General features: G+C 50.5%; 1 protein-coding gene and 1 pseudogene across 1 annotated transcript in view; both read left to right on the plus strand.

Annotated features, from left to right (window-relative positions):
* noc (zinc finger protein no ocelli) overlaps positions 1 to 24,509 on the plus strand; it is a 187,318-nt gene extending 162,809 nt beyond the window's left edge. The window contains exon 3 of the transcript XR_013311231.1: positions 24,256 to 24,509. The gene's annotated coding sequence lies outside the window, so the exon portion shown is untranslated. The remainder of the gene's footprint in view (positions 1 to 24,255) is intronic.
* Positions 16,257 to 16,409, plus strand: LOC144116737 (U2 spliceosomal RNA; annotated as a pseudogene).
* Positions 24,510 to 24,816: the final 307 nt, after the last annotated feature.

Below are 24,816 nucleotides of genomic sequence, written 5' to 3' on the forward strand. Positions count from 1 at the left end.
TTCCACTTCTTATATGCAGCGGCAACCAATCTCAAATGGAAAGACAGATACACAAAACAGATTGACGAAAATGACAGTTCCTGAGCACAGGTCTACAGTGGCACAAGACCAGCTGCGCACGTTTTTCTATTCTCATCAAGGAAACGTAGTTCTTTATCAGACAGAGCTATTGAGGCAACGCTTACGCATTCATCTTTGAATATATGAATTTCGTCGGCTTCAATGATTTCACGAGTGATTTTTGTTCGACTATCTCTATTCGGTTATCCAATTTTCAGTCAGTGCCGCGTGCTGTCAGACAATCGAACAAAAATCGCTCGTGAAATCATTGAAGACCATGAAATCCATAGATTCAAAGATGATTGCGTAAGCGTTGCTTCAATAGCTCTGTCTGTAAAAGAACTCTGTTTCCTTGATGAGAATAGACAAACGTGCGCAGCTGGTCTTGTGCCACTTAGCCCTGTGCTCAGGAGCTGTCATTCTCGCCATTTTGTGTATCTCTGTTTTTCCATTTGAGATTGGTTGCCACTGTATATAAGAAGCGGAAATCGCCTCAATAAAACCAGTTGCAAGTCAGCGCCGTGTCTGTGCATCTGTCTCGTCCTTTGTCGCTTGCGCTGCTAAAAAAAAAAAACAATGTGACACCAACTTGCCCAAGCTTCTACAGTATCCACAATTACCCAGCGTAAAGGTCAGTTTGTATCTGGGAGTCCTGAATTTCACCTGCAGCTTGCGCATACTCATAAAGAGTAAAGCGCAGAAATCTGCTCGGTTTTCACTGGTCAGAAATGTGAGTGAGTGAGTGTGGAAGGGGGGCGCTCTCTATGGGCGGCTGCGCCACAGTCAGTGTGCGCATTAGTGCGCACGCTTGAGCCTGTGTGCGCCAACGTACGTGAGCGCGCTATTTCGGATGCCGGAGGGCATTCACCCCTTCCGCTGAACGTGCACGCGGTCGCCGTTCGGCTACGCGTTCCCGCGCCCACCGCGCGTCAAGCGACTCGGAGAAGAGACGCCGCCGGCGAATGTGCGCGGCAGGAGACGCGACGCATGCCGCGCTCGCTTGACGCCAGATGCGAATGCCGCCAAGCATGTGAGCATGCGCGAGCATGCATGCCCCGCCGCGCCTCCGTCATCTCGCGCGCGCATGGAAGGCAAGACCGAGTGACGATAGATGTCTGTCGTCTTCTCGGCGAAAGGCTTGTGTTCGCACCCCCCCCCCCTCCAATTTTTTTTTTTCCTTTTTCCTTTTTATCGTGCCGCAGTCGCAAATGAGACGCATGAAAAGAGGATCCTCGCTCTAAGAAGGCCGTCGGTGAAGAGGAAAGTGAATGAACACGGCGCGCGATGGCCACCTGAAAGAGAGCAATGTCAGGAGGCAGATAGATGGTGAAAAGAAAAAAAGTTTGAGGGGGGGGGGGGGGGGGGGGGGCGCCCTGAAATTCTCGGCGAACGAGGGGCTTCAAGAACAAAAAAATGGAGACGCTGGGGAGGTGAGGGGGGGTTGAATGGTACATTCCTTAAGAAGGCGAAAGAAGAAAAAGAATCGAGCAGAGAAACAGAATGTGGGAGCAAGCGGCTCGGCGCTCTTCACGAGCAGAACACGCCGCCGCGGAACCGCAACGTCAAGGAACGCGCGCACGCCGTCGACTTCAAAGGGAGCGCCGCGCGAGCTGCGGGTGCATTGAGGGACTACGAATCCCGGTATTACGAATGCATCTTTCTCGTCTTGGGAGGCATTCGGCCGCGATGCGCGGGGGCCTGCGCAGGAAATGAGTGAGGAAGTGGAGGACGGAAGAGCGTACGCGCCCTCTGAATGAAACGCCGGCGATACGAGCTTTTGCGAGGGTGTAATTGAGCGGTAGGAACAAAATGCCGCGACAAAAAGCGCGTACAGAAAGAAGAAAGGGTAAATGCGGCAGTGCCGTTTCTGTTTATACGCACGCTATATACGGGCAAGAAAAGCACTAGCGAGAGAAAGAGAGAGAGAGAGAAAAAAAGGAGCTCTTCCACAGGCACCACGCTTGTTAACGGAAACGAATGCTGCGCTTTCGAGGCCCGAGTCCCGGTGTTCTTTGTCCGCTAATTGCGGCCATATGCGGACCGCCAGGAATTCTGCGGACCCCTGAATATATTTGCGTTCGCTGCTCATAGCGAGGTTTTCTCTTCTTCCCTCGTTCGCAGGGCAGCGTGCTAGCTTGGAACCTTCGTTTTGGTGTACTCACGAGAAGTAACCTGAAATATGCTTTGCACAGCTGTATTTGATGTGCATGTATGCCTGCATGCATGCATAATGCCTTACTTCTTGAACACGCCGCGTATCGCGGGGGTTAGCAAAAGCTAAATGCACGCAGAGAAATTGTGCCGTTCCGTGAGAAAGGGTCTCTCAAGAATAAGGCCGTGCATGTTATCAATTCGGCAGGAGATGGTTTGTTAGAGAATGCTTACGTGTGTACAAGAACCTCCGGTTGGGAACTCTTCTACGAGAGAGCAAGCAATGTGTTCGCCCAACACGTGGATCCCCAGTTATGGCCTCCTGAAGTGGCTTTCCTAACATCGGCCATCTGACCGGCCAACGCTCAGAAACCAGCGTCACGACTACGCTGACGTACTCCATATGAGTGCCTGGCACAGCTCCCCCGGGCGCGCATACACCCGCGCGCCGTTCTAAAACCTGGCATCGAATATAATCCGCTTGTATGCAACTAGAAACGTCCGCTAAGAAAATAAAAGGTAAGAAAATCCTATCTGGATGTCGACGGGAGCTCCCTTGGACGATGACTACATGTCAGCCTAAACGAGGCCTCCTCCTTCCTTGCTGTCTCTCTCTCTCTTTGCCGTGTATCGCCGTGACACCCGCGCTGGCAGGCACGTACGTACAGCACCGAGTTGGGGGGGGGGGGAGCGGCGGTCACTCTGGCTACCCGTTGCGCGCAGCGACTGCTCGCGTGTTAGAGCGACACGAGGCGACGAGCGGAGAGGTGCGAAGCGGCAGCAGGAAAAACACGCCTTCCCTCGTGCTTCGATCGAGAACCATGGGCGACGTTTCGGTGCCGACGCTTCGGCGACGAAGTGCGTCGCTGGGAGACGCGCGAATCGTGTGCGCGCCACCCAACGAGACGTTGCCGTGACAAGCCTGCGGCGGCCTCCACAAAAGGCTACCGCAACCGCTCGCTCATAACCGGCGCGCATTGCTACATAGACGCCTAGCAGGGAATACCATCAGTAAGCGAGCGCTACCCGCCGCTTGGTGGAGGTTTTTATTACTATTAATATTGAAATGCTCCATGCGCGCTCAGCTTGAGCAGACGCAAGCGGCGCTCTCAGAAACAAACGCTGCTATAAACAACTTAGGAGGCTAGCGCCAACTGAAGTTGGTATGCGGACTAGAGCTTTTTCAAGCATGAGTGATGCTTTTCGTTGGTCGTCTTAATAGCGTGCGCATTACTGAACAAGTGGCTGAGCGCAAAGCGACATTCACTGTATCAAACAGACACGAGGCACCAATTCGTTCTCTGAGAGCCAGCGCCACGGCGACGTTCAGACGTTCAGGCCTCGACGTTCCGAAGCGTTGTCCGTAATTTTTCCGCGATCGCTTGATACACGACTGCTGCGCGCACTTTCTTTTCAAGAGTTTACATTAAAGCGTTGATATATGCATAAACACGCCCGCCCAGCAAAAAATGAAAAGCGCCGCTTTGTATGAACGATCGCACTGTGGGCCCGTCCTATGCTGATAAAAAATAGCCCTTTTCTTTCTTTGTGAATACGAAATAAAATATGCATGAGCCTTGTCGCAGTATTTTCTCTATCGGCACCATCGGGAGGTTGAACTTAGTGCACACAATGCAAGCTGTACAGAAAGCCGGATCTGCTGTTCATGTAGCCCCCGCGATCTTCTCTGGATAACGCCCTTGTCCCCAAGCAGCAATATTCCGAGCCGCGCTTTGACGGTGTTCACGCTAGTGCGCTTGGCTGATATGCGGCAAGCGCTGTGTGTAGACCGTGCGGTGCGGAGATTGCTCGAATATTTATCTTCATATCACTAAAGAATGCTAACAATATCAGCCGACAGCTGTACAATGAATACGCGCCTTGATCAGTATACACTACATATGCCGTCTTAAAAGTTTCAAAGATGACGCTTAAGTTCTTGTTTACACGTTATTTACAGCGGCACGGCGAGCCGCCATTTTCCAACTGGCTATTGTTGCCAGGTTCAAACTTAGTTATACCACCGCGGGTTTAGCATTTCGATTTAGCAGCTCGATACCACAAACAGCTGGATCATGGCCACACTCATTCGTTGTCCATTTCAATGCACGGGCTAAATGGGCAGCCTTCCCTCTATAGATCGAGTCAGTACATGTGCTCTATGATCGGGACGACCGCTGTGTGCCTCGGGGTAATATTACGAAGGAGAAGTTGACTGAGCGCAATCCGAGCCAAAAACATCATCGCAATAAATGCACATCATTCAATATGATAATCACATATGCCAGGACTACTTCCCTTGTGTTCAGTAATGGCCATCCAACGGCTTCACTTATAGGTGTAGCTCACGAAGGGGTTACAAATTCTGAGATTTTAGTACGCATTTGGCCCATGCCACAGCTTTTGTATTAAAGCTGCATGAAGGACTATCTCTAGGCAACCTCGTTCACGTGCTCGCCAGCAGATTGCCATGCCCGTTTCCTGTTCGGGTAAAAACATAACGAAAGAAGCAAGCAAGTACCTGCATAAAAATTAATAAATTTCAGTCCTATGAGAGGGCGCCCTCAAGAAAGGGCGAGGTAGGCCTGCAGTCCTGAGTTCTTCGTCCCTGAATGAGGGGAGTTTTTTTTTTTTTCTTGAAGTCGGGATTTTTTTTTTACTGTTCCAAGCGGCAAGCTAGCTCGTAGTTGAAGATCCAGAAAACCGGGATCAGATTCCGACCACGAGATCCGAAGGGCACCGCAGGGGCCCCTCGCCGGTTGATGTCTATGCGTGGCATGCAAACCATTGTGGTTTGTCGCGGTTCGGTGTGCACTGAGAGCCTTGGCCGTACGTCGCGCTACAGTTGCAACGCCACCGGTTTTATTAGCGCTCTCGAAAGAAATAAAGGAAAGCTCTCGGACACTTCTCCCTCCTCCCCCACTCGGCGTAATGAAATGGCAGCAATAGATATATACGGCCCTCCTATATGGACGCCTTCTCTCTGACCACCCCGGATAACATTTTCACTGGTCAGCAGGCGATAGCTGTAATTTACGGCTCCGAAAGACTACAGCAGCAGTCGTTAACCCTCTGAACTGGTTAAAAACGACAGCCCCTTCCTCGAGAGCCCCGCTTTGAGAGCCCCGCACCAACGGGATGCTCGGCGACATGGGAATAACAAGTCAGGGAAGCCCTCAGCAAGCCAAGCTGACGAAAATGGGCCACCAGAAGAATGTGAAGACTGCACTGCAGTGAAGTACCTCATTGCTCCCCGAAAGACAATCAGATTTAAGGCGAGTGCAGTGGAGGGGAACTGCAGTGGGGCATTTGTAACCCGCTGACGGTGTTCTGCAGAGCGCATCAAACTCAGAGAGCACTAAACTCTCCAGCCCGTATGGAACGATTGCATATAGCACGAGCCGAATCCGCGAAGAGTGCCTGCTGCATTAGAAAACATATGAGAACCGGGTTCGTGCTCTGTAACAGTGCATTCTCAGCTCGAAGCGCACTCCAATCGAATGATGGGGGCAATGGTAGGGGAACACCTGGTGTATACAAACCTGATCATTGAATGAAACGTAATTTGAAGATCAGCGCTTGTCTGTGTCCCGTCTTTCGTCTCCTTTTAGCTTGGTCGTGCCGTTTTCTTCTCAGATATGAGGCACCAACTTACCCAAACTTATTCCCTTCTAAATTTCGAAACCGATTTTAATTTTCTTTTTGGCGCCTATATTTTACAGCTAGTGCGCTTCAAGACATTGCTATGATATACAGCCTTGGTCAAATGTCTTGCAGCTACATGGCATGTTTTCAACCTGCGTTGTGGGAAGGTTGTAGAAACTTTGAAGGTCAACATTTAATTCTTCAGGATGAGGAGAACCCTGGCCCTCTCCTTTTAAGACTGTAGTATTTAAGGGTGCAGTAAGGGCTCCACTATGCCGCTGATAGGTAAACCATGTGACATGAACACTTTTGAACAAGGTTGTACATACCATATAGCTGCGTGCAACGCAGCCTGTCTGTAAAAAAAAAAAAACATACACATGGCCATCGGGTCCTGCTACAGCTGATTTTTGTAAACTGCTAGAAATATTTTCTCCAGCCATCTAACAAAGCAGCAGTGCTGCTGGAACTGTCAGTGCGTCGACCATTAACTGAACCACTTCACGTGGCGTTTTCTACGCCCAGATGGGCGGGCAACTGGCTAAAAAGCAATCATTTCTGCGCTGGACCATTTTCAATGCGTCGTGACGCTTTCCAAAGCAATAAAAACGTGCTATCTTCTCAGGTATTTCTTATTTTAGTCACAGCATTGGTAGTGATATTATCTGACTCCTGTGACTTAATTATGTACCGCGCGGCGGGTCAGTGACACACTGGGTTACTTTGCGTGCAGTTACGGGAGAACGAAGTCCCTCCCTCTGTGTCCGCCGTTCGCTCCTGTCGGTTATTTCGACGTTATTGAGATGGTGTCCTCTGACCAAAGCAAATATTGAATATCCAATTATCCGATTAAATATTTTAACCCTTCAAATACTCAAAAAACTCTTCAGCCACGAGCGCCCAGCGTTGAGCGCCTTTCAGTATTGACACAGCTTCGGTGGCTTAGCACAAGTGAGCCGCCTTCTCCCGAGGCCGACCATAGCGAAGGGTAACACGGTAGTACAGCTCCGGGGCGTCGCCTAAGGCGCACGTACACGAAGCACTGCACAGAGCTCAGACAGGCACGCCGCGCGAGCAGCCGCGGCTGTCAGGAGCGACGTGCCGAAACGTCGGCTTCTTCGGCGTCGCTCTGACGACCCAGCGGCAGCGGCGCTGTACCGAGGGTCATCGGTCATCGCCTGCCAAACGGGACCTTGTCAAAATACGCGCCGGCAGAGGGGCACCGCCTATTTTTAGTCCTTTCGTGTCAGCGGGAACGCGAGATGGTCCCGCAAGGCACTTTGCCTTTTTTGCAGTTTCCTTTTTTTTTCTCTCTCTCTCTCGCTATGTGCACGCACGTACTACTGCCGCTCCTCCGTCTCAGCCGATGCCGCTTTGCCGAGTTTCCCTCGCTTTGCATAGCGACGCTCCAGCCGTTACCTCACAGCCCCTGAAAACACACTTCCAATGCATACCAGGCAGGTTTTTCCCGGCCTGCGATGGTCGTGGATGGGGCGGGGCGCCTTGCAACGAGGCCGAAGCGCCGAAGGGCGCCTACACTGAATCCTTGGTACATGCTGAAACCTTCTAGTACGGCATATACGACACACCGCTGATAATATGGTGCTATTCAGAAAGCTAAGGGAGCACTCGCTGTTCTTCTCCAGCGGAAAATTGCGTACTTGGTGTAGTGACGGATGCGCAAGTGACGAAACACAAGTAAACTCTTCCGAGTCACACTTCATTCAATGAAGCGTGACTTTTTATCTCACTGCCGTATAAGCCCTGTTGAATACGATCGGATGTATGTTTAGCGAATTGGAAATAGCTATAATGGCAATGCTTCTCATGGAAGAGTAGCAGTTATAAAAAAGTATCTATTGATGCACCACCATCGGAGTGGTGAAATCCAGGACGCTGTCGCCATCCTCGAGAAACGGGCACCTGAAAGTGACAATTAAACTGCTCGGAAGCGAACTCATAAAGAAAGGGCAACATTAGGAACCAGTAGACAGAAATTAAGCACATAAAAAAAAGTGATAAACAGAAAGACTGGTTGCAAAATTGACGAGGTAGCAATAATTACACGATATCACTGTTTTCAGCAGTTCTCTGCCGATGGAGGTGCATTGCATTGGCCAAGAGTCCTTCGTAAGGTAAACACAAAGGTTGTCAACAATAGGGCGGTTTGTAGTCGTAATTAAACTGGAAGGAGCTTCAAATAAGAATTTTAATGCGAAAGAGTTGAAATAGAAGGAATCCGTCGATTTATTGTCGTTTGCTGACCGGAACAGCCTGCGTCAGTAAAGCTTTTTTTTTTTGTATTTGAACACCGTCACTGGCCACCAATGAAGCAAGATAGTATCCGAGTGCTATATGCTCCACGCACTGATCTGAGAAGCGGTATCTATGAGCCCGTGCCACGATTGGTGCTTTATTACTTTCTTCTGCAGACCGTGACTTTCTTACATTCTTTCTTCTCTTCCTCCTCTGCACACACAATCTACACACAAATGTATAATGACGCCGTTAAGCTCAGTTTCAGTGGTCATTGCACTTAATCAGTACCGTACGTTTGCTCAGCAGAGACAAGCGCTATAATTCCGGAACCAGCGGATGAATCGTGCGACCCATCTTTACTTCTTGCCTCCGGCCAATTGATGCACGGCCTCTGCCGAGGAAGCTGCAGCCATCCATGCCTTGCCACTGCAGCAAAGGCCATTTTCATGGGGCCTGTGTGCTTGGGCGACTTTCTCTCGGGGAAGTACGCGGTGGGAGAGAGAAGAGCTGGGCAAGAAGAGGAACACAAAAGAGACGACACCGAAGCCGTTCGTCGCCCTATCTATAGAGCGCTCTACATCACAACCTATCACCGGCTTGTCTACGGCCGGGCCCTCTTGCTCAAGGGCGCATCCTCGGAACGGATGTTGTCCGCGGTTCAAAGTGCTTCCAGCCTGGCTGCAGCCCCGGGGCGCTTCGCAGCGCATGCCGTTGGCGTCCGCTGCTGACGGACGTGCCGACATAAAGTGACCCGCTGAAAACGACCGGGGAGGGAGGGTTGCGCAGCGCCGGCCCTTCTTGTTTGCTCGCTGGCGGAGAAAGAAGGCAACCGAGTGCGCCGTGGGCAGCTTCTCCGCAACTGCGAGCGCCGGACTGGCGCAGGTAGCCCAGGACGGGCCTGCGCCGACGGAAGGGCAGCTCCGCAGCGCCCCTGAAAAGCACCCAGGGCGCCTCGTAAATTACGCGTCGGCGAACGCAAATGGAGCACTCCGCGCGGAGCCTTCGATTTCTTCTTATCTTTCCTAGTCGCATTTATTATCCGCGCGCTTAATGACACCATTAAAACAGGTGCCGTAAAATCAGGCCCTCGCGCGCGGACCACCCAGCAGGCCTGGGTGCGCGGCCGATAATTTTCGGGTGCGCGCCCGGCGAGGCGAGGAGCCACTGTCCACCACCGCCAGCCCGCGGGGGGTCCCCGCCATCCCCCCTCACCCTCGGCCCGGTTGCGTGCACTGCTGGCGGAACCCAGCGCACCTCCGGCCACGCTTAATTCCCCGCGTAAGGCACCAGCCCTCGAACAATGGCGATGAGCTGGCTGCCATGATCCCTGTCCCTATTGCTGCGAAATATGCCCTGGAATGCTTCAGAAGATGAGGATTGTTTTCAAGTTCCCTTTAAACACGGGATCGCTAAGCTGGCGCACTGCATAAATTTGCGGACTTATCGGAGTTGGCTCTACTGTACACAACGCTGGTAAAGTCCTTCAGGTATTGATGGGATCACTAGATTCGATTGTGTGTCGCTGCGACGAGCGCTTCCCTTTCCTTGTGAATATTGGCCGGCCTCCTGGCCCCTCACCAGTGCCTGCTTCGGAACCTTCGGTCCATTAATGCATAAGGGACTCAATGACTTCCAAACAAAAGCGCCATGAAAGACTCAGCCAGGGGACAAACAGCCTTGCCAACGCAACTTGCGCTCGTTGCTGCCGCCTGTCCTGACCCCTCCGACAAAACTGACCGCGGCTGCAGCATCTGCTGTGCTGCGTGCAACCCCGGAGCAGCCAGACACTGTTTCTTGCTCGCCGGCAGTTGACCGCCGCGAAGCACCCACGGGGGCCAGTGCCGCTGCCAAGCTGGGCCCTTGGCGCGAAGAGCGCCCCGCGCGCTCCTAATTACGAGCCAAGAAAAGAGTGAGCGATGGAGGGCCCTGTTTTTCGAGAACGCGTCGCCATGCGTCTTCTGCCTGGGGAGGCGGTGCCGATTCTGGGGCACCCGCGGCGACGCTGAGCGCGCGCGCCCACCCCTGCTGTCGACCGCCGGCCCGCCATGCTAGCGAGGGGGCGGGGTAACGACACTCGACTACGGCGCGTCGGCAGCGCTCCTCGATGGCCCTCCATCTCCTCCTGCCCATTTCTAGCACTCGTTTCCCTCATGCCCGCTTCGGTTTGTCCACCCGTGATCCTGCTTTTCGCCACGGAGAGGTACAGGCCTGCGCTACCTCAGGCCGAAAGGAACAAAAAAAAAATGGAATGCTGGAATGCCGATAGCCGCGAATGAACAACATTTTGACTATGCACAACCTGTTGGCACTGCACGCAAGCGTGTAGAGTAGCAGCGGAGGACTTTCTCACGTCAGTCAGTCCGGCCCTTGGCGTCGCGTATAGAAGACAATCGAGCACGCAACGTGCGACACATTGAGCGGGGCTGCGTGTAGCGGCTATGCATGCCAGTCTGCATGCGGTCGCGCCCACGGAGCTGCACGAAGACGCCCGCCCGCCAGCCGCCGCGCACAAAGGCGGCAGAACGAAAGAAAATCATTCACTGCCTTCGATTCTGTGAGAGACGCCCGACGACGTCAGCGCACGATCCGCTCCAGTGGGTGCCTTTGTGCGCCGTCTCCCTTCTCCCCCATGCGAAAACAGCGTTCGCGAACGATTCTCCCAGTCCAGAACAGCGCGGGTTACGTTTTGCGCCGAAGAGAGCGCGGGAGTTGGAGCTTGAGGAGGGGGCTGGTAGCGAGGGGTAATCTCGTATCACGCTGCTGCCCGCGCGGGACCCATCAAACGGCCCCTGTCTGCAGCGCAACTCGAAAGTTCCATTCTACACTTGTGCCAGTGCCGCTCGAGCGAACCGGTGATCGAACGGACAAGTGGCGAAGGAACAAAACGCAGTCGCGGTAGCCGTTCCTTTCAACCAAGGCTGCTGCTGTCTCAAAGACTGGCCGCCTGTCTGGCTGCTTGTTGCAGACGGATGTAACTACACTGCCGCGGTGTGGAAGGCGCTTTTGGGTCTTGAGGGATCTGTCTGCGTGCAATGGTTGGACGTTAGGCATAGCTACATCTGGCACGGCGGCAGAAGGAAGGAAGCCAAAAGGGGAACGCCGGTAAGGAGCGCCCTGTTTGAAGTCACGGTGAGAACACCGCTGGAAGTGCACATTGACGCCAGAGAGGCGCTTTGCTTCAAGCACCTCAACTGGGTCTGCGCTGACGACTCTTGCCCTGAGCCTGGACACAGCCGCAGCCAAAGAGCTGTCTGAGATCGTCACTGATCGCCTGTGCAGAAGGCCGCTCCGAGGCCTTTAGCAGGCGCGGTAAAAGTGGCTGCAACGTTCAAGAATAAAAGGATAGCTGGATACCAAGGGCTCGCGCTTTAATTCAATTAAAGCAGAAAAAAGCTCTATCTCAAGTAGAGTTCAACAGCGATCCGTACTTTCCCTACGATAACGAAGTTTATTGTGCCGCTGCTGCAACGAATTGCCATTCTTCAAGGGACACTGATAAAAAAAAATTGACGTTGGTCTGTATCGAAAGGGTGCTGCGTTCTACAAAAGACCAAACAACAAAATACAGGCGTCAACTTGAAGGGCAGATTTCGCGAGTAAACAGCTTGCGTGGACACTGACTTTCAACGCGGATCACAGAGGCTATGGGCTGCATCGCCATACACTTCAAAACGGCGGCAACCAGTCCTTCTCGGTGTCGATGTCACGAGTTTGAATCGACCGGTGGGAATATATATATATATATATATATATATATATATATATATATATATATATATATATATATATATATATATATATATATATATATATATATATATATATATATATATATATATATATTAAAATCCAATTATATTTGCGATAAATGCGTATTTTGCGGCCGGACAAACGTGAACATACCGAATATGAGGTTAAGAATGAATCTTTATTGAAAGCAGTAATTGGATGGCGCTGTCCTCAGCGTCCCTTTAAGCTTTAGTTTATGACGGTTTAACGTCCCAAAGCGACTAAGGCTATGAGAGACGCCGTAGTGAAGGGCTCTGGGAATTTCGACCACCTGGGGTTCTTTAACGTGCACTGACATCGCACAGCAAACGGGCCTCTAGAATTTCGCCTCCATCGAAATTCGACCGCCACGGCCGGGATCGAACCCCCGTCTTTCGGGCCAACAGCCGAGCGCCATAACCACTCAGCCACCGCGGCGGCTCCCCTTTAAACAATGAGCGCACAACGCTCAGACCATTCGGATTACGGTGAGCGCTGTATTTCCTTGCACTGCGACTGGAAGCAGAGCGACTCCGTACATAAGCTGTCCATAAGCACACTGAACGTTAGGAGTAAAAACTGAGCTTGGAATGAAAGTTTGACCAGCTTCTCACCAGAACACACAAGGTTCTGGTAACTTATCGAAGAGAGGGATTATAGTTTTGCGACACCATTCTTTTCTTTATCTCATTCTTTCTTTCGGCCTTGTTACTGTTCTCTCAAGCTGACTTCCATCATATACCAGCTCACCCGCAGCTAAAGTGCTGCAACTGCCTACATGCTTAAGGGTATAGTTAGGCCGTGTACTTTCCGGTTTCAACCGAAAAAACACCGATAAACATCCGCCGGTAAGAGAAAAAAAATCATGGAATCGCTTAAAACCGAAAAACACACTATTTCTGGGCATGTTGAGGCCGGCCGACGACCATTTCGCCGAGAAACATTCCTGCTCCTTCCCTCTTCACAGCACGGAAACACTAACAGAGCAATAGGCCTACATTTTAAGCTCACGTCGGAAATAATCCCTCCACAAAGATTCGCTTCCTCTTTCAAAGAGTGCAATGGGCACGACTAGTCAGTATAGCAAGGGCAGGGTTAAGTGGAGAGACATAGGAGAGGCCTTTGCCCTGCGGTGGGCGTAGTCAGAGGCGACGGCGCCGCCGCTGCCGCTGCTGCTGCTGCTGATGATGATGATGATGATGATGATGATTATATCAAATTTGTTGGCGCGATGCGCTTCAACATTTATTTTTATATACGGCGAAGAAAGCTAATTCGCCAGAGTTCATGGGCAAAAGGCTTAGCTGTGTTCGTCGAGAGTCCTGGATCGCGGCTGTAACTAAGAGCTGTCATGAACCACGGCATAATTTCAACCCTCTCCATCACTCATTAGGTCTAGAACTGAACAAGCTCTCAACAGTCTCGTGGTGGTTTTCTTCCACCATCTCCATCACTTATTAGGCCTAGAACTGAAGAAGCTCTCAACAGTCTCGTGGTGGTTTTCTTCCACCATCTCCATCACTTATTAGGCCTAGAACTGAAGAAGCTCTCAACAGTCTCGTGGTGGTTTTCTTCCACCATCTCCATCACTTATTAGGCCTAGAACTGAAGAAGCTCTCAACAGTCTCGTGGTGGTTTTCTTCCACCATCTCCATCACTTATTAGGCCTAGAACTGAAGAAGCTCTCAACAGTCTCGTGGTGGTTTTCTTCCACCATCTCCATCACTTATTAGGCCTAGAACTGAAGAAGCTCTCAACAGTCTCGTGGTGGTTTTCTTCCACCATCTCCATCACTTATTAGGTCTAGAACTGAAGAAGCTCTCAACAGTCTCGTGGTGGTTTTCTTCCGCCATCTCCATCACTTATTAGGCCTAGAACTGAAGAAGCTCTCAACAGTCTCGTGGTGGTTTTCTTCCACCATCTCCATCACTTATTAGGTCTAGAACTGAAGAAGCTCTCAACAGTCTCGTGGTGGTTTTCTTCCACCATCTCCATCACTTATTAGGCCTAGAACTGAAGAAGCTCTCAACAGTCTCGTGGTGGTTTTCCACCGGGCTCTCGTCGATGTTGTGAAGCATCTGCGCCCAGTTGTCTTTTGCAAGAGCGCTGACGTCCAAAGGCCGAAAGCACTTGTCTAAACTCTGGAATATTCAAGGAAACTTCTGAGAATGGCCTTTCTATACGGGACGTCTGCCTCTTTACTTATGGTTATGACGATGTGTTAATCGGAGAACAGCGTATAGAATACGAGATGTGCCTTCTCCTGCAAAAAAAGGAAAAAGTTTGATTTGTTTTGGTTTATGGCGCTTAACGACCCAAAGCGACTCAGGCTATGAGGGACGCCGCAAAAGAAAGTTTAATCAGACACCAGTAGCAGGTCTCCGAAGCGTAGACAGCCTAATGCAGATGGTAGATTAGGACCTAAGCATGTAGCTCGCAGCAGTTTTACACCATTCTACAAGGTCCTCAGAGATGCTAAGATCACGTAGCGAAGCACGCACTATGGACCAAAAAGACAAGAACGGGGGCTGGTTGGTCGTTCTTTCCAAGCGGTTCCCTGCACAATGGGCACTCACTATAACTTGCAGCTCATAGGTGACCCCGTTCCCTATACTAATGTTCGAATTGTTTAACCTTGTGGAAATCGGAGTTGCCAGAGGAATTCGCCCATTACGAACAGATCTACAGACGTGTGGTGCGGGACGAAATGCAACCTGAAGAATCTTCAGCCGGATGGTCGAAACATGCGGCCTTATACAGTCAGTGCTGTCGTCAGTGTTATATTGTTCCGGAAACTACGTACGTGCGACTGGTAAATAATTTTCTGAGCGCTTTTTAACTTCTCAAGTGGTAATGTGGAACGATCAAGTCAAGAAGTTCCACAAGGTATACTTACTAAAACCAACTTTGCATAGCATGTGTGCCAATGAGGTAAAAAATAGTTCTCTTTGCTTCTGCCACCCATCTGGTAAACTTTGAGAATTGTTTTTGGCCGATAATCTCCGATTTAAGCGTTTGCACCGCACACCTAGCAGAAAAACGTCAATTTTGCAAGACGAAACAAACGCCGAAAAACAGCGGCCGATTTTTCTCAATAATAAACACCGGAAAGTACACGGCCCCAGCTACAGTCAAAAGCGAACCCGTTCGAAAACTACTAAAGAAAAAAAAATAGAGGGAGAGAGAAAATACTTTAACGCGCGTAAGAAAAGACATCTTTATCAAAAATGGATGACAGCCTGCGTGCCTGTGCATGATTGTTCCGCTTTCATGGCGCGCAGCGCAAAGGCCACTACTTTGTTTCGCCAGTCGGACGAGCGGATGTCATTTGCCGTCAAATTCTTTTCCCTCATGCGAGTCCCGGGCGGCGTTCCCTCTCATTGGTTTACCGGCCAACGTCGTCTTCATTGCGGTGCGTGTCAAGTCGCAGTTTTTGCTCGCGGCCTTCTAAAATTACACGCCAAGTCTTACGCATCCTCTCTAGAGCTCTTTTTTTCTTTTTTTTCTCCTTCTCCACCGCTTTTTTTCCCCCACTGTCTCTCCTCCCGCCCGTAATACCATTCGCGGGCGAGCCAGCGCGCACCCTTACCGCTTGGCGTGTTTTTCGTGATCCCTAAATAGACTTTGAACACGCAGCAACGAGCACTTTGTACATGGGTTTCGGACGGCGAGTCCAGATACACGCAGCGCGCGGGCGCATGTTTGAGTGTGCGCGGCGTTTCGACAGGACCCCCTCGGTTCTTCGGGGAGAGCGGCTTCGCCTAATAGACCGCGCGCCGCCGTCGACAAACATGCCTCACACAACCACGCCACGCATGCGGAGGGCGAAGGAAGGAGCCCAGCGAAAGGCAGCGAGGAATCAGTAAAGAAAAACAAAAAAAAGAACGAAATGGAGAAAAGCGCAGACGGAAAGGAAACTGGGCCAGCGTTGACGAGAACGGGAGAGACCCGCAAGAACGGAAGAGCTCAACGAAACTGCGCGCTGGCTCGGAGACAACAAAAAGGACGAGTACGGCGCGGCCACCGTTTGCAAAATTCCCGGGAGCCGTGCATGCGTGTTTTGCTTCGGTTTAGGGACTGCGTGCGGTTGGCGCGCTGTTCCTTCGCCATCTGCGGGTGCGCGCTGGGACGGACGCCACGCGCCTCGCGTGCCTAGCTGACATTGTGCCCTCGATCACTGTCTTTCACGAAGATCGTGACACGCGGCTGTCTTTTCTGCGCCGCTCTCTCCTCGCAATATATACGGGATCTCCGAGATGACCCCGGCAAGAGTGCAGTCATGTCTGGGTTATCCGGACAGCTTGGTTTCCCGGGACGGTGTCCGGTTAACGGAATGAAGACGGCGCCGCCAGGCGTCGCGAGCTATAGACGATTTCCCTTTTAGATTTTGTCCGGACCCGTAGAGTATCTGTTACGGGTCCAAGTTGGACTTATTTTTTGAAATGTGGCGGGGAGTTTGAAGGATGCTTCACTCCCGCCACCGGTTGGCCCGGTATTGCACTGCCTCCGGGATCGGCCTTGTCTTTAGCGCGTCTTTGCTATCCTGTCTTTCTGTCCCATCTTTCAACTCTCCTACTATCTTCACGTGGTAGCGATTGTGGCTCGGCTTGAGCCAGTGAGCAGGCCTGTGCACTTTCTTTCTTTCTGGCAGCAACAGACAGACAGATTTCCCTTTTGCCGCCAAAAGCTCGAAGCCCTGTAAGTTATGCCGTAAAATAAAAGAGAACGCGAATAAAGCTGATCTTTGTTACTTTACTGTGGCGGTCAGTTGAGCTGGATTGTACAGCAAGGCGGACAATACGCACTTGATATGATGAATAATTAACCTAAATCAACTAACAAACTTTTTTATTTTTGATTTTAGGGAGCAAATTTTCTTAATCGGTAGAGTGGTTCAAAGTATCGAACATCAAAAATGCGCATTAGAAAGCTTGTTGAGTTGGCTTTCCCTCATTACACAAGTACAAAGATGGCGTCTCTGCGCCTATATTTCACGCATAAGAAGCGAGAGAAACGCCATTTCATAAATATGCAATGCGGGAAATGCAGCTCAATGAGCTTACAAATGCGCATTTACGACGTTCGATATTTCGAACCACATTAGCGATTAAAAAAATTTAAAAACACAGCTCACCTTCGATGTTGGCGGCCGTCAATTTTTCTATATAATCTTGCCCCCTAAACTGAAAAGAAAAAATTTTACTCGTTAATTTTAGTTCATTAAATGTTTAATTATTGATCAATATGAGGAACATAATGTGCTCCTTCCTGTACAATCCGGCTCAACAGATCGCACCGACGTATCCCTCTTACAGTTTTTAAAATAAAAATCTGTCAATGTTAAAAAAACAAACCCTGGATATTCAGATGCGAGGCCTTGAGGATGTGCGTTTTTGCACCCCAACCCTATGGAGCCTCTTCTCTTGCTCATTCGCGTTACGTCACTCCCGCCGCATCGGCTCACTCGCGTCCACTTGTCGAGTGGGGCCACGCCCGGCACGTGCACTTATCTGGAAATGTCACATCATGCACAGTAGTGGCACATGAATTCGCCACGAATCGCCATTTCAATCGTCTTCGCGTCATACCGGCAATGCGTTGCGATTGTCTTCGATATACTGACTGGCAGCAGTCTACATGACGGCTTCCGTTTTTTCTAATAATAATAATAATAATAATAATAATAATAATAATAATAATAATAATAATAATAATAATAATAATAATAATAATAATAATAATAATAATTTGGTTTTTTGGGGAAAGGAAATGGCGCAGTATCTTTCTCATATATCGTTGGACACCTAAACCGCGCCGTAATGGAAGGGATACGGAAGGGAGTGAAAGAAGAAAGGAAGAAGGGGGTGCCGTAGTGGAGGGCTCCGGAATAATTTCGACCACCTGGGGATCTTTAACGTGCACTGACATCGCACAGCACACGGGCGCCTTAGCGTTTTTCCTCCATAAAAACGCAGCCGCCGCGGTCGGGTTCGAACCCAGGAACTCTGGACCAGTAGTCGAGCGCCCTAACCACTGAGTCACCGCGGCGGGGAAACCCGTGGTGCCTCAGTGGTTAGGGCGCTCGACTACTGATCCGGAGTTCCCGGGTTCGAACCCGACCGCGGCGGCTGCGTTTTTTTGGAGGAAAAACGCTAAGGCGCCCGTGTGCTGTGCGATGTCAGTGCACGTTAAAGATCCCCAGGTGGTCGAAATTATTCCGGAGCCCTCCACTACGGCACCTCCTTCTTTTCTTCTTTCACTCCCTTCCGTATCCCTTCCATTACGGCGCGGTTCAGGTGTCCAACGATATATGAGAAAGATGCTGCGCCATTTCCTTTCCCCAAAAAACCAATTATTATTAGAAAAAACGGAAGTATTCGTTTTTATGGAGGAAAAAACGCTAAGGCGCCCGTGTGCTGTGCGATGTCAGTGCACGTTAAAGATCCCCAGGTGGTCGAAATTATTCCGGAGCCCTCCACTACGGCACCTCCGTTTTTTCTGCTGTTATTATTTTTCGCTCACCGCAAACAGTAAATCCGGGCGCGCATATTAACCAGCACTTTCAGATGCCCATGCGCGAAACTCGAGCGTATTTTTCAGTGCGGCCAACTCTTTTTTTGACAATAACTTTATAGGCTGAATTTACCTGCCTCGAAGAAGCAGCTTCTAGAAGTCATGCCACAAGTGCCGTATGCAGTTCTAGTTCCAAGTTAAATCCTGTTCCCGCAGGAGATGACATTCTAAGACGTGTAGAAAGGATCGCTGGAGTGCCTGGTTTGAGGGGCATTTGCCGCTTCGTTCTTGAGTTGTGTCCGATTGTAACGAGATAGTGCATTGTTGCTCATCGTCGACGGCATGCACTATGCTGTAAGCATTGCGGAATGTGGCTCAGTTCTCTGCCCTTGGTTCGGCTTGCTTGTTGGTCGACCCTACGTTTCGTGGCCTTGCTGACAGCATTTACATCGAGTTACCTTGAGAGCCGCTTGATCCGCCAATTTCATTCAATCGTTCAGTTGGGTTCGATATAAAGATAACCAGTTGTAACAGGAAAGAACAGGTGGTTTTCTTTTCTCTGCAGATGTACGCGTAACACGCTGTCAGTGAGGTGCTCTGTGCGTTTTATACTTATTGGGAAAGCAGTTTTTCAAAGACTGTTTGATTCTGACACCGACGAATTATAAACAGGATCAGAGTGCTACCACTACTGCGATATGTCTCGTTGTTCTCAAAAAGGCAGCACTTGGATAAGCAAGCGTATGATGAACGTCCGCTTTGCTTGCAGGTAATATTCTCGTCGTAATAATTAAGTAATAAATTCAAATGGCCCTCACCTGAAAACTGCGAAATGGAACTTACATAGATTCATCCTGCGTACCCGGGTTCGAACCCGACCGCGGCGGCTGCGTTTAGATGGAGGCGAAACGCTAAGGCGCCCGTGTGCTGTGCGATGTTAGTGCACGTTAAAGATCCCCAGGTGGTCGAAAGTATTCCGGAGCCCTTCACTACGGCACCCCTTTCTTCCTTTCTTCTTTCACTCCCTCCTTTATCCCTTTCCTTACGGCGCGGTTCAGGTGTCCGTCGATATGTGAGACAGATACTGCGCCAATTCCTTTCGTCAAAAAAGAATTTTCAGTTTTTTTTTTGCATAGAAAATTGTCATGTCTGATTTAGCTTCATTTCTCTGTCTTTCCAATTTCAAGTTTTAAAATTTCATTCGCATCTGTACATGTTACAGATGGCAAGAATAAACTCAAAAAGCCAAACGAATCCGTCTTGACTGGGCCTGTGCCCCCTAAGAAAATGGCATCACATTCGATGATGCAAAGTACAGCGCTACAAAAAAGAGGCTATTAAATACTATTAGCTATAGTCAGGCAGGTTCCTTCCCCCCTCCTCTATTTTGTTTTCCTCTCCTCCCGATTCAGCCAGACCACACCAAACATTCCGATTACACAGTGGCTAATTTATTCACATCTATTCACAATTTCGGTGACACCACTCGGCAGTCGGGATGCGGCCTCTCGTCTCCGCATCCACCACCCGTCTGTCCTGGTCTTCTCGGTCGTCTCACCTCTCCTCCCGGCCCTCCTTTCCAGCTTGCTCTCTCTCGTCCTTGCTTCCCCGCTGCTCCCTTCGGTCGGCTCCATGTGAAGGCATCTTGTCTGGTTCCCGGAGTCCGACGGCCGTTACGGAGGCGCCGCCTCTCCCAGGCGCAGACCTTGGTCTTATCGGGCGACACCCTTCTCCGGCGTACTTCGCACGGGCCAGCATCTCGCTCTCCTCAGCCGTCAGCCATCTCTACGGCGCCAACTTGCCGCCACCTGGGTCAGTGCATACGGCTGGTTCCGTGACACGTAGGACCGGCCTGCGCGCACACATACACCCATGCTGCCCCGGTAACTGCTGTTCGAGGGGGGGGGGGGGGGGGGGGAGGGAGGTCTCTCGTCCGTCGCCGCTGAGCGGCAAGCACACACATACGAACACAACGCGCCGGCCATTTCTTCTGGCTACGTTCGGATGCGATAAGGCCGCGCGCCCGACAGCTATCAAGTCCTAGTTTCCTGATTTTTAGTCCTGGGTGCCTGATTTCGTAATGTATTTCAGTCACCCATGCATACAACGATACAACGATGTTGCTGTGGATCAAGTAATCGCTGAAGATATGTTGCCTCGGCAGTTATCAAAGCTTGCCAATACGTACTATCGAGCAGAGATAAGTAAATGATATTGTAACACTTACGTAGGACTTCACCATTTAGTGGTTCAGCTTACGATGTCGAAACAGGCGCCTATCTGTTTCTAGCAAAGCTGCCTCTGAGAATGCAATGCGCGCTAAAGCCTATTACAGGAGATGGAAACAAAAATTCTAAACCCCGGCTTTTGGTGGTCTGTAATATACTGCGATGACTGATATAAAAATTGTCCGCAGTAGATGTTCTTCCGCCTGACCCAATCCCATGGAATGTTTACACTCGTCAAAGAGAAAGTATTGAATGTGCTGTAGACGTATACTGACCTGGCATGGAGCAGGGCAAATTGGTGAAATTACGTTTCAGGCATAATAGCTAGCGTAAAAAAGACGGATCAAGGAGAGGCAACACCTGTCTAACAAGACTGGCGTGCCGGCATCTCTTCGGCCCATCGTCTCTTTGCGCTTAGGGGTTGGACTTTTCGGCTTAAACCGAAAAAAAAAAAACGATAAAAGTACCCCCTATTCACTTATCGAAATAAGGTTTAAACCGAAAAAGGTCAGGTACTTTTGGCTGGCAAGGCATAGCTAGCCGGCTGTAGGATGGGAATTACACTCATTTAAAGCTGAAAATTAGCTAGGTATGGAAGCCAGGGGCATTATGCGACGATGGTATTATGGGCTAAGCAGCTCAGTGTGCGATTGCAGGTATTGTTCCGCTAGCTTGCACGCCCCTGCAGACCGGGAGGCATCATCTCCTCGCCATCTTTTATCTAAGCACTGTTTCTTCACTATTATAACCTGCTTAGAGCAGTTAGTTGGTTAATTAGGTTAACGCAGCGTGACAACCCAACGATAACGTGTCAACCTAATTCTTGGAAGTGAACTTCCACTTTCATTTTTGCCTGCCGGCTACCTCATTTAACTTGAGTTACTCTTTTAATGGGGGTGGCAGTTTTTTCTACAAGGACAGCTCCAAGTACTGCTATTTCACATTAATTACTGGCAGATAAATTATTCAGGAGGACAGAAATACCGATAGACTTTAAATGACTTTTGACCACACAAAATTGCTACATTAAGCCACCGAAAAAAGTCGCTATTTCAAATGTCGAAAATAGTATTCGGCGAAAAACACCGAAAGTAGCGTCCTGAAATAAAAACCGGAAAAAATACCGCCGAATTTTCAAAAAATACTGTCTCGTTCTTTCGACATTTGCCTCAGATATTTGCCTCTTCGCAGCACTGACCAAGCGGAAAACTAGGTAAGGAACCTGATGGAAATCATTAAAGGATAAATAAACAAGATACCCTGTGACCCCGTGCATTTTTCCATCTACGGGTTAATCATTCAAACAGGCTTCTCATGAGGCATTCCTCTTGACAAATATTTTACGCGACCTTGTTTGCGCGCCTCGGGGGATCTGGTTCACAAAAAAAAAAAAGAGAAAAATCTCCAGTCTATCCTCTCTCAGATCACTGCTCTTTTTATCTCCCCGATGCCCTATCGAGGCGTCTCTGTTTCGGCTTTCGCTTTGTTCGCTCTTCTCTCCGCGCCCATGCACCCAGAGCGCCCTCAAAGAGGCGCCGCGGCAGCGGTGAATGCGTGGCTTTGTGGCGCGGCCACCCTTACGGAGCACCGGCATGCCGCGGCGGCCCTGCACTCACTCTATTTTGGAGGCGAGACCGATTCTCAAGAGGCGCCGCTGCGCTGCGGATTATCCCGCCTCGACGCAAAGAATGGCTGCGGCCTCCCTTTGCGGGTGTAGGAGTGGTGCGCACCCCCCGTCCCCTTTCTGCGTCCTTCTTCTTCTTCGGCGGAAGGATTACACGCGGCCGCCCTCAAGCGTACCAATCGGCGGAGCGGCTTCCGACACCTCTGCGACCGGCCCGCGCACGCTAGTAGCCACCGCTGCAGCCCTGCGGCGAGAGTGTGGTGTGCATGCGTCTCGTCGCGGCCAGCTTGTGTCGACGCATTGTCGCCGGGTGCCGCTTTTGTCGGCTCCGCACCGACGCCTCCGAGGAGGCTGCCGGGCCGAAATCCTTTCAGGTAGCCCCCGCCGCGCTGGTCCCAGGGGCGCCCTTGTGCGCTGTAGTCGCCGCCGTTGGTTCACTCGGTCTGCAGGGCCGCGGAGGCGCGATTTGTTTGTTGGAGGGTGGGGGGACAAGAAGCTGCTGACCTGGGCCTTGTAATTTTCGTGTCGCCTCCGATATGGCGCACAATGCGGAGGTGCTCAGACGTTTCTAAACGGTACACGCGATTAGGTTTGCACTTGGCTAAACGCCCGGGCATGGAAAGAGGTGAAGCGCGCCCCTTCTTCCCTCTCCTTTGCGCTTGGCTGTGCTGTGAGTACGGGGTTTCTAGTCGACTGACGCCGGCGGCGGGCTTAGTTGTCCTTTTGTGCGCCGGCTCTCGTTTTATGTGGTTCGCGCCGGTTTCGGCTGGCCACCGATGAGGCCAATCTGCGATGAAGCCGGCGGTGCATTCGTGAGCGTGAAGCCGGCTGCATTGGTCGGAGAAATCGGCGCGAAACACTTGCGCGACAGATGCGGGGCCTTCCGGTCGGCCAAGTCGGATCGCATTGTGTAGGACCAAGATGTAAGAGATGATAGACCTTCGCATTGAGCTACACCTCCTCTCACTCTTGCCGTGGCTACTAAAACGTGTGTGCCAGCCAGCAGTTCTCTGTGCGAAGGACAGCTGTGGCAGCATACCATTCTCTCCCTCGCCTTTCATGAACGCATAGCTGAGCGTACGCATTTCCTCGCTTTTCAAATCCGCGCAAAGCCTTCTCGCCTTGAAACGCGAGTTTGAAGCGCAAGAGCTTTTAAGGCCATATCTTTGAGCCTTCTCGTGGTCTCCTGGTCAGACGCTAATCGCTCGTAACAGCTACGCATCTACCGTGCACATAACTATACTGGCCCTCTTTATCTCGATAGTTCTCCCCTCTGTTTTTTTCTCTCCTTTACGGGACGTTGCCGCAATGTGGAAAGAATACAGTGGAAGATATATTAGTCTCCAAATGAGGTGAAGAGTGTGAGAAAGGTGTCGCTCAGTTATCATCCGGCTGTTCTATGCACATTCATAAAGGATGTTGTTTATAGGAATTGAAGGAACCATGTCTCCTACAGTCATGCACTGACATGCAAAAGGAAATGCTTTTGTATAATATCCCAGGCTTGTTTAGTTTGCCGCGAATAATTGATAGACATAAGTACTTGTACGCTACAGAGGCAGGTGAAACAGGGCGCTCCTCAGCAATTCGCAGGAACTCTCCGTCGTCTCAAAACAAAACACCGGAAAACATGCATTGCCACAGAAGGGGTCAAAAGAAGCGCTGACTCTCAATTAGGCTTTTATCTTAATCTCCTTCGGCATAAATTGTCCCCAATTTGTACTTCGGTCACCACGAGACGTTCACCACGCCAAGTCAGAAGCTGTAGCTTCTGGGTTCGGTTGTCGTTGACTCGAAAAACAACAAAAAAAGGCGATATGATTTCTGTCTAATATTCGCGCCATTCGTTTCGCTGCCCCCTTTTTATTATTAACCGTCCCTTGGGGAAGGAAACCTGAAAAGAAGTGAGTGCAAAGAGTCAAGAAAGAAACACTGGCCAAACGAGAACTCGTGTCATTTCCTCTTTTGATCGACTGACTGGTACGTGGTCTTCTTGTTATCATGCAGGATGAAGAGGCCCGTTTCCTTCCCCCTGTCCTCATTAAATGGAGCAAGGAACGCTCGGTCTCCGGAGAACGCTCTGTGCACTGCTTCGGCGCCTCCGGACGGCATCCGCCGACTGAGTGCACCGGGTCTGCTGCAGAGGATGCCGGAGCCCCCTGGTTTCTTCTACCACAGAGCTTCACCTACCGTCTGTGGCTGCAGCTGTGTTCACCACGGCTGGAGATGGGCAATAAAGCATGCACCATGATTCTCTGTAACATCACGGTGTGTAGAGCGGTGTTGCAAACAGGTTCGGGCTGAGCCGTGCGATTAGATATGAATGTTGTATGTGTACTTTTCTTATCGGGCTCCGCTTACAGTGGCTGCTCTCTGGCAGGGTGCTCTCGCACAACTGCGCTCCGATTTCACCACAGTAATTTCTCTCACAATCTGGCAGGTGACCCGGTCCCGTTGGAACCTTTCGCAGACATATGCAATGTGTAATGCTCGTTCTTAGCTTGCGCAGGTAAGGCTGTTATTCAATAATAATAATAATAATAATAATAATAATAATAATAATAATAA

This window comes from Amblyomma americanum, chromosome 1 (assembly GCF_052857255.1).
Source record: "Amblyomma americanum isolate KBUSLIRL-KWMA chromosome 1, ASM5285725v1, whole genome shotgun sequence".
Taxonomy (NCBI): Eukaryota; Metazoa; Arthropoda; class Arachnida; order Ixodida; family Ixodidae; genus Amblyomma; species Amblyomma americanum.